Source organism: Pinus tabuliformis, chromosome 3_2 (genome assembly GCF_031772625.1).
Source record: "Pinus tabuliformis cultivar Carrire ecotype Pingquan chromosome 3_2, CPIR1, whole genome shotgun sequence".
In the NCBI taxonomy this organism is placed as follows: Eukaryota; Viridiplantae; Streptophyta; class Pinopsida; order Pinales; family Pinaceae; genus Pinus; species Pinus tabuliformis.
The window spans coordinates 1,277,280,312-1,277,291,303 of NC_142302.1; the positions used below are offsets into that span (position 1 = coordinate 1,277,280,312).

The 10,992-nt window shown below is 39.7% G+C and overlaps 1 pseudogene; it reads left to right on the top strand.

Annotated features, from left to right (window-relative positions):
• The window catches only part of LOC149185403 (uncharacterized), a 31,447-nt pseudogene extending 20,669 nt beyond the window's left edge, over positions 1-10,778 (top strand).
• The last annotated feature ends 214 nt before the right edge of the window (positions 10,779-10,992 follow it).

The following is a 10,992-nucleotide window of genomic DNA, read 5'->3' on the forward strand; positions in this document are numbered from 1 at the left end:
CAAGCTCATGGTTGGTCTAACTAGCTATGGAAGTAAAAAATAAAGAGGTTGATTAGGTGGAATCATGCCACCTATATCTGTGTGGCCTGCCCACAACAACGGCCCTCAATTTTCTATCAGTGGGTTTGTATCCTAGTTTTAAAAATCGGTTTGTTCGAACCAAAAATCGGTTAAACCGAACAACTAGCTCCTTGAGATATCAAACCAGTCTAATAAATCTGATTGGTTGGTTAGTCATGACCGATTGGGTACCAAATCAGTTGGTTTTGGTACCAAACCTGTCGGTTCAACCGATTTGGTACGTGGCCGACTGATTTTTGTAAACAACTAGCTGGTTAGGAAGCCACATGCTTGGGCATGTTGATGGGACTCCAAGGTGGTTTTTAGAAAACCATGGTAGGTTCCCTTCTAAATATGGCCCTCTAAGCTTATAAAAGAATGCCTAATCTCTTATTTGCTTCACACATTTGATTTCTAGTGTTTGTGTGCATATGAGAGCTTGGACAGTTCTACACTAACATTGAGTTTTGGAGCAACAACAAGAAATTTGGAGGTTCTTTGTCATCTTGGAGTTACTTTGGAGTTATCTAGTGGAGTTGGGGGTGTTGATCCCAATGCATATTTGGTAGTTGAACGAAGAGTTGAAGGAAGTGAACCAACAAGACCAAGCATAACACATGGTGACTCATGAGGAAAGAAATAGTCATGCAACTTGATGAACTCGTGCTTCTAGTTCTACTCGGCCTAGTGTTGTTGCTCATGCTACTACTAGTACTGATATTAAGGTTGGAGAGGAGTTTTAGGAGTCCTCAAACTCTGGGCTAGATGATGTTTATGTAGCTCCTAGTGATGATCCCATGTGTAGTAGTGGTGATGAGTTTGATGAGTGATCATGTCAATCGGTGATTTTTAGTGGGTTAATGGCATAGTAACTTGAGTTGTATCATTGTTTTTGGACACATGAGGCCATTTAGAACCTCATTGGTTATGTATTTTTTCAATTATAAAAAAATATGTATTGCACTCGGTGGCATTTTGATATATGCACCCTTACATGGTATATAAAAGAGAAGACTTTTCATATTTTGTCTCTAATGTTTTGGAATCATGGTTTGTAATCTTAAATTTATTTTTTTCATTAAAATTAATTAATTTATGTATAATTTCAAATTCCAATTTATTGAATCTGGCTTGATTCGGTTCTTGTTTTTAAAACTATGGTTTGTATGATGTTTTTATGGGAATGAACTATTTGGCATCCCACCGAGTCAAGGTGGATTGCTATAACAAGTCGCTAGAATGTCTCAATGATGAACTAAAAGAAAGAATACTTCAAGGAATGAGGAAGCATATCTCTATTAAGGAAATCTGAACACTGCAATTAAAGAAGTGAAACTTGAAAGGATGTACCTTTTATGTGCTCCAAATGACCAACACAACAGAGAGAAACGAGGCTAGAATCAAGGATCACCCTATTTTAAAATAGTTCAATAATGTATTTCTAGAAGAAATACCGAGATTTCCACCCAAGAGAGAAATCAAATTTTCCATTGTGTTGATCCTTGTGAAATTCTAGTTCAAAATATTTCTATCATATAGAATTGGTAGAATTAAAGTTTCAACTAAAAGAAATATTTGATAAGGGGTATAACAAACCTAGTCTATCACCCTGGGAGCCCCAATTCTATTTGTAAAGAAGAAGGACGACATGTTGCGACTTTTTATTGATTTTCAGAAGTTGAATAAAGCTATAGTGAAAAAAAAAGTACTTGTTGCCTAGAATTGATAATCTATTCGACCAATTGAGAGGGACATAATTTTCTTTAAAATAGATTTGATATCTAGTTATCTTTAGGTCTGAATTAAAGATGAATACATCCACAAGACATTGTTTAGGACAAGATATGAACACCACAAGTTTGTGGTTGTACTGTTTGGGATCACAAATGCAATAACCACGTCCATGTGCCTGTTATCGGGAAATCTAGTGTCTATGCAGAGCTGCTAGTCCCACTAAGGCTGGTAGCTACCTTAGAAACAAAAAAACTAAAACCACTTTCGTTTTCCTTTATGAGAAATAGATAAGAGGGGAATAAAGGAGACCAACCTCTGTCTTGCGCTTAGTTCCTTGCTTGCTTCCTCTCCCTTCTGATAGATCTTTGCCGCTAGCTTCCTTTTCTACCCAGCTTCAAAGAGCACCTGTAGAATCAAAGCAGCATAACACTATCCAAGAACATAGATCTATTATCATAAACAATATAGGATCAGATATATATTGACCACACAAATGCATGTATCATCAATCATACAAGAATGTGGAGGAAAACTTGAATAGCTTTATTAATAATCAAGAAAAGCAAAGAGGATTACAACCAATTGTTCTGACCTAGCATCATCCTCTCAGCAAGAAAGCCCTTCTTCACCTCATGAAAAGCTTAGATCACTCAACACTATGATATTGCACCAAGAAACCAGCAGCACATCCTTACAAGATACAAAATTCCAGCCTCTGGATCTCTGGGATGAGGGATCCATATATAGATGTTTGCAAGGGGGGTGAGTCAGCTTTTGAGATTTGACTAGTGTCCTCTCTCTGATAGTTCTTGATTCCACTTGGAGATTGATGATCTCTTACTCATCCCTGGGCGAATGCAAAGAGGTAAGTGTCACAGGAGAAGTTTCTGGAAGATTCCATGATCCTCCAACTTGCAAATTGACCCTGCCATTTGTCCACTCTCGCCCATCGCACCCCATAGAAGGGATTTTCAAGATGCATCACACCTCCCGTGTGTATTTAGGTGGGATGCAACGCATTTTGACCATGGAGCAGGTGAGATGGTCCAATTTTGACCAGTTCTGAGCAGTTTTTCATGGAGAACTTCTGGGAGAAGATGTAATCAGTTGACCTTGTTCTTTTAGAGGTTGGAACAACACTTTTAGGGACTTAAGAGCCCTTGGTTTATGGAAATTTATGATTGGGGTTGCGGTGCCCAAAAATGTCTATAACAGTTGCCCCCTAAAGCATGAGGTCGTTAATCTGTTGATGTCGGGTGAAATGCTTTATCATGAGGATCTGAAGTTTTTTCAAGCTGGAAGGCGACCTGTAATAAGATACAATACAATACATTATCTTCATAATATTTTCATGATCTAGTTGATGTGGGCATTCCCATGCTCAGCTTTATAAATTCATTTTCATGTACATAAGACAGACAATCGTCTGAGTGTAGACTGATGATTCTGGTAGAGCAATCATCCCTTAGGTTGGATGATTATCTGTGCAGTAATGATGTACATTTGATGTCTTTATTTTCGTGAATATATATTGCAGCCCGGATGGATGAAACTAGATCCGGGGTCTTAAATCTCGTTCGATCTTCACTCAAAGTACAAGTCGATCCATGTGAGAGATGTTCTGGAGTCGAACATAATTTTAACAGGCACGAGAGGAATCACCGATAATGATGATGACCCTCAAGGTACTACAGTACAATTCACATGGTGTGAATAAGGGACTTGGCGTCAAACACCATGCAAAATCTTTCAGTCGAAGGCCATTGATGTAAACCTGTCGCCGGAAGTGAGAAACTTGCCATTGAGGCATGCAAGTTTCAAAGTACTGAAAGGGTTGTTCCTAGATCGACTTCTTGGATAATGATTTGATGTTGACAAGAAGCGATCCGTCATAGGAGGGCCTTAATGAATCCCACATCAATGACACGGAATGGAGCAAATGATTTTAATGGAGGTGAAAACAATCTGGTGATATAAGGTTCAGGGTGGCGGTCATGAAAGAATGGAGTGTAAATGTATTGCAGTGGGTGAGACACAGGTGAATTCTCTGAGTGACTTCTCTTGAACATATCGGCGACATTGACATGATGGATTGGTAGCGTTAACCCCAACTATGGGTGGTGTGATGGACCCATGGTGATATGACCAGTGAATGGAACAACCCAACCCGGCTTGGATGCAGAGTGAAAGTGTCATGTTCAAGAGCGACTTGCTACCAATAAAGTTTTTCAAGTTTTCTTCCCAATTTTTCCCCAGTCAATTCTAACCAGTACCTCTTTATTTTTTTCAAGCTTGAGGAGGATAACATATGCTTGCTCTATAATTTGCCCTTCGGGCAAACCCATCGCTATGTTTTAACGAGCCTAGCGATAGTGAAACTCATTCTTGTCTGTATGGACAAGTTTGTTGCTATTCGGTTTTAACGAGTTTAACGACAAGGATAACTTGGTCCTTTTCAATTTTAGAGAGTCTGAAAAAGGGATGTAAAGAAAACTCCAATAATCCTTTTTCGTCATATAAGCCCTTGAGTCCGAAAAAGTATAAAAAATACAAAAGGGATGAATTTTCAGTACTTTTAATGAGCCGAACAAAACAAGCGCTCGATCTTTTTGTGTAATAATCCCTCAAGTCCAAAGAGATTAAAATCTAAAGGAGGGATAGCACTTTCGGTCCCTTTAATGAGTTGGAGAGGACAATTTCTCGACAATCTTTTCATATTTTATGAGTCAGTTGAAAAGAGCTTAAAGGAGACTCGTTTTTTGAGGAACGAGTGATAAATTCAGGTAGCTGCTGATTCCAGGTAAGGTTTGGAATTTTCCAATCACGGCAGTGTCACAAGGATGGCTAACAGGATCACTCTTCGCAGCTTTTCCTCAAAAGGGTAAACAATCAAATGGAGGTGAATGATCGGCTAATACAGAGTGGAGGTGATGATGAGAACACGACCAAGGCTTCAAAGGCTGATGATAATACATTCACGAAGGTTATTTACCGGAAAATGGTTCATTTTTTAATGAGATTAAACTCTGGGGGAACATTTGCTCATTTCTTATGTTTATTTTTTAACGAGCTTGAATTCCGCATTAAAACTGCTCGATCCAGTCATATAATAAGGATATCTCATTTAAGAATGGGATTTTTCAAAGCTTTGCCCCGCATCCTTTCTTTATGCAGGTTAGGAAACGACCAATCTTACGAGTTTAAAGGGTTAGAGGACCTACAAATTTAAAAAAAATAAATGGTCTCTCTTCGCTTGCACGCCAAAAGGTTTGCATGCCCCGAGGTATAGCGAAGTAGAGTTTCCACTTTACCCCTCAATTTGCAGACAAAACATTTGTTTTATCGGGAAAGGCCTACCTTTTCCAGGTTACCCCTCAATTTGTAGACAAAACATTTGTTCTATCGGGAAAGGCCTACCTTAACAGAGGTATCTTATTCCGGTCTAATCCCATTTTCCCAAATGGACGGGTGTGTCAGCCAGTCATATACCCTCCACGGAAACCTACCCTATACCCAAGGTTTTCTTGTCGAAACAGGCCAGGGTGCATGCCCCCTGGGTTTCAGTCATATCCTCCGAATCACTCGCGCTCATCAGGAGGACGGACTGGGGATTGATGAGACATTCCTTGTGTGAAAATACCATTCAGGGTTGGTATATGACTATTTTCTATGTGTGAACCGGGGAATGAAAGCTGGTCTACGAGCTTGACCACTCTTCCTTCATGCGAAAACACATTACTCTAAAGAGTGAGGAGACAATGGCTCCCATGCAATAAATATAGTCACATCCAAGGAGTAGATTATAATCCAGGGGTCCTTGGACTACCATTACGTTCATGTGAACGGTTTTCCTTCTTAATGTTATCAGCACATTGGGAAGGATCCCTAACGGTCGACTGGTTTCTTTGTCAAAGCTTGTTAGATTTCTCATCTCAGGCCAAAGCGATGGCGAACCAAGCGCTTTCCAAGCAGTTGAGGAAAGGATACTCACAGAAGCCCCTTCATCTATGATGGTACCGGCCATGACCATTCTGTATATTTAAGCAATGATTCGAAATGGTACACTAGCTGGTAAACGGGGTCTGCCTAGTAGATTCCAATCGAAGGAAACAACCAGGTTGCTTGGAGGTGGGACCGAACAGACGGCCGGATATGACTCTGAAGAAATTCCTTCCTACTGTAAAGGAACAGGTAGACTGCCCCCATGTTCATCGGGGTCTGTGCTTACAAAGAGAATTTGGACGGTGTCGTTCTTGTTCTCTTCGGTGACTGTATCATCTGATGATGGATCCTCTGAAGGATAGACCGGGTCAATTGCTGCCTCGACCTTTTGACTTTCGTCTGGTGTGGATTCAGATGGTTTATCTTCAATGATATATGCTTCGGCCAACCACAAGGGCGTGTCAGCCAGATTTTCAACTAGTGACGGACTCGGCAAGAGCTTCTTATATCCAGGAGGAAGCCGTAACGGTGAAACCAGACGGTCGTCCAAAACTCTTTTAGCCTCGTCTAAGAAGGGACAATGGTGGACGGCGTGATCACCATCACATAGTTTACAAGGAAATTTACATCTTCCTTTTTGTCCAGGGGCTTCACTTTCACTAGGTGACGGTGTACTTTCAACATGACCATCAGAGGTTGATGAAACCGGATTGTGCAAACGAGGAGACTAGTCCCTTAAGATCCGAGGGATGCAAGGACAATCTCGATGATAGTGGTCTCCTTTGCAAATGACACATGGCGATTTAGGCTTGGATGGTGCAGTGTGTGGATTTTTGCTAGACGATGCCTGGTCACCCCTTTTCGCCTTTGGCTCCTTCTTCTTCTCAGTTACTTGATTTTTAGCTTTACCAGCTTCATCAAGCAAAGAGGAAGGAGGAGAGGAAGAATTGGACGAAGTAGAGGGTTGGGGGGTAACTCTGGTATCATTTAGTTGTTGACTCGATTGTTCAGTTATCACGGTGTTCTGAACGACAAAAGTTGAGAAGAGCCATACGGGCAAGCCGATTGTCAATCCTGGAAGCGACAATGTGGCCATATGGGGTGCACCAACATCTCCCCAAGAGGAGAAAGGACTAGGATTTCCCCCAAGGGGAACCCCTTGGTTGGTGTACTCCATTTTTCTCAACCTAAGACCAACGTAGGAAAGGTGATATTTATTCTGATTAAAATAAATTTTAGACGCTTGACACAACTTGTTTTTTCAATTTTTAAGAGTCGAGAAAAAACAAAAGATGACTCTAGTCGCCTTCGATTTTTAATGAGCCTAAAGTGACAAGAGCTCAGATGGACCTTTTCCTTTAAGGAGTCTGAAAAGGAACGAAAGAGATTGCTCTGGAAATCTAGACAGAGGGATTACCAAACCAATCGCAAAGCTGCGGAATACTCTTTACGGTATGGCAGTCAATCTTCCCGAATGCTGTGTTCAGTGCATTGCGATCGATAGGGCGGCAGACACGGATTCCTATGGATAAAGGATAAAGCCTATCGTGGTCTCCCAATATATACTCAACGGTACATGGGAGCACAAGTCCGTACTGGAACTTATCATCTCAAAGCGGAGGAGTCACACAACCATCAATGAAAACAACAGTTACCAGGCTTTACGACGCCGGAATACGTCTCTAGCCTAGACTTCTAAATGTTGTGCGTTAGGTTCCAAAGCATTTTTAGATTCATTAAATTTATTTTACAGTTGATCTTGCTTAAGAAATTTGCCTTTCAGGTTCACCGCGTGATGTAGATGTACAATTCCTAAAATGCAATCTAAGGTGATAAACAATCGTTTAATATTCTTTTTGCAATGAAAATCCTAGCTACTAAGGAAAGAGAGATGATATTCTTTCAACATAGAGCAGAGAGCACAAACTATATGCACTGTCCTAAATCAAACCAACAAACAGTCTAAATGCAAATGCACATGCTTGTATTTGTTTTCAGCCTTCTTAATGTGTGAATGATAAAAAGAAAGCTAAGTGCAAATCTGAATTATTTTTCAAAGCGACATTACTAGCAAGTTTCTTTTCAAGACAAAATGAGGACAATGACGACACTTTGGGATTTGGAATTGAAAACTTGCTTTCGACACTTGAAAAACTACTAATTCAAATCAAATACAAGAATAACAGTGTAATCAATTATCAAGAACAATCGGATTCTCTTCTATGACTGAAAACGACACTTGCGACACTTTCAAATCAAGAAACGACAGTTCAATTACGCTACTTCTTTGTAAAAGAGAACTGAAAATGGCTCAAAATACATAAAAACATTTACATTTCTTTGCACAATGGAGGCGGAATAATGGCAAGGAAGGGGTTTCAACAGAGGTGTACTGACTACAGACAACAAAACTCCTGAATAGAGTTGAAAAGAGTGAACACAGAAACCAAAATCTAAGAGCAGAAGAGGCCTTGTCTGATCAGCGCACCTGTAACACAGGGAAAAAGAGATGCAGCGCACCTACTACACTCAGGAAGTGCGATGCATCCAGAATCCAAAGAAGAGACAGTGTGATGGTCCAGGGACGAGACTTCAACTGGGTTCCGGGTCACAGTTTGTAGCTCAGTTTAGGGATTTAGGCCGAGCAAGTGGTAATCAGTAAATCAATCACAAGGGTAGATCTAAAGAGGTTACTAGAGCCACCACAAGGGCAATTAGAGAGCTTGTAAAAATATTGTTCAGTTCATAAACAAAACCCGGAGATAGACTGAAGCAACATTGATCTACTTTGCACTTGCATAGAAAATGCAGTTCGAAGGCTAGCTGGCTTGACTTCAGGCTCCGTCTGTAAGTTTATAAAGTAAACAAATGTAGATAAACAAACAATCTATTTGCTCCCCAGTGGAGTCGCCATTTTGTTATCGGGAAATCTAGTGTCTATGCAGAGCTGCTAGTCCCACTAAGGCTGGTAGCTACCTTAGAAACAAACAAACTAAAACCACTTTCGTTTTCCTTTATGAGAAATAGATAAGAGGGGAATAAAGGAGACCAACCTCTATCTTGCGCTTAGTTCCTTGCTTGATTCCTCTCCCTTCTGATAGATCTTTGCTGCTAGCTTCCTTGTCTACCTATTTTCAAAGAGCACCTGTAGAATCAAAGTAGCATAACACTATCCAAGAACATAGATCTATTATCATAAACAATATAGGATCAGATATATATTGACCACACAAATGCATATATCATCAATCATACAAGAATGTGGAGGAAAACTTGAATAGCTTTATTAATAATCAAGAAAAGCAAAGAGGATTACAACCAATTGTTCTGACCCAGCATCATCCTCTCAGCAAGAAAACCCTTCTTCACCTCATGAAAAACTTAGATCACCTAACACTATGATATTGCACCAAGAAACCAGTAACACTTCCTTACAAGATACAAAATTCCAGCCTCTGGATCTCTAGGATGAGGGATCCATATATAGATGTTTGCAAGGGGGGTGAGTCAGCTTTTGAGATTTGACTAGTGTCCTCTCTCTGATAGTTCTTGATTCCACTTGGAGATTGATGATCTCTTACTCATCCCTGGGCGAATGCAGAGAGGCAAGTGTCACAGGAGAAGTTTCTGGAAGATTCCATGATCCTCCACCTTGCAGATTGACCCTTCCATTTGTCCACTCTCGCCCATCGCACCCCATAGAAGGGCTTTTCAAGATGCATTGCACCTCCCGTGTGTATTTAGGTGGGATGCAACGCACTTTGACCATGGAGCAGGTGAGATGGTCCAGTTTTGACCAGTTCTGAGCAGTTTTTCATGGAGAACTTCTGGGAGAAGATGTAATCAGTTCACCTTGTTCTTTTAGAGGTTGGAACAACACTTTTAGGGACTTAAGAGCGCTTGGTTTATGGACATTTATGATTGGGGTTGCGGTGCCCAAAAATGTCTATAACAGTGCCTAATGAAAAATGTCCTCAACCCATATTTGAACAATTTTGTATTGGTTTTTGTGGATGACATCCTGGTTTACTAAAAAACCATATAAGAACGTGAAGATAATTTGAAGGCATTGTTGCAATTGCTAAGGGAATAAATTCTATATGCCAAACTCAAAAAATGTGACTTCTTCCAATAACATGTCCAATATTTAGGACATGTCATTTCAGGAGGAGTGGTTATGGTTCCCGAAAAGATTAAGGCCATAATGTAGTGGTAAACTCCTTGAAATGTCAAGAGGTTAGGAAAAGATGCAACCATTGATTTTATGTGGTAAATATGCAATTTCTCACCCAAATACTAATAGAAACAATTTGATGGATTTATGTGTGTGTTTCAAGTTGAGGCATCAACATGATAAAAAGGGTGAAATTCCTAACTTGCATAGCAGGGAAATCATATTGTACATAGAAGGCACATCAACAATAACCTTGTAGTTGGTCTAAGTAGCAGTAAGGAGAGTTGACATTTCTTGAGTGTAGTGGGAAATGAGGACATAGATTCTTATACAAGGGAGGCACATTTGCGCATTGATTCCCATATATATCATTATTGCCGTGACCAGGAGTGTAAGGTTGTTTGAATCAACTCTTGTTGACAATATAGGAAATGCCAAAGCAATCAACAAGTTTTTTAAAAATAAAGAGGGCTATTAGAAGAAGGCCTAAAATTTTTGCACTAATTTATGGACATGTGATTATTTATATCAAGGCGACATTTACATTGAACCAGATAAGTGGTCAAGTGTGAGAAAATCAAGAAGATTCAGATCTCTATGCATCATCTGGTTTGGGACATGCTTATTTCTGGGCATCTCTATGGTTGTATGTCATAGTAGAAGATGGTAAAGATGTGGCTAAACTAGTAAATGATATGAAAAATCGATTTGGTAAAGAAGAGAAATACCTAGACATCTCTTCAGATCTCTCTGGTGACCCAAAAAATTTCTTCCAGGTTGAAAACAATTATTAAAGGGATGTTTATTAAGTTGGTTTGTTCTTGCAGTTGTGTACCTCGTTGTAAATTTTCTAAGGTTTACTTTGTGAGAGATTGATTTTTTCTTCTTATTATTTTTATTCTAGATGATGCATTGTGACACCATATGGTATTTTAATATGTAAAAATTTTAACCTATATGTCAATTTTTATTTTCGTAGTACTAGAAAGGATTTGAAGGCATTGAATATAATGCAATTGAAAGGGTATTTTATCAATTGAATGGAAAGAGGATTATATCTTGAACGCAATGTTGATTATATC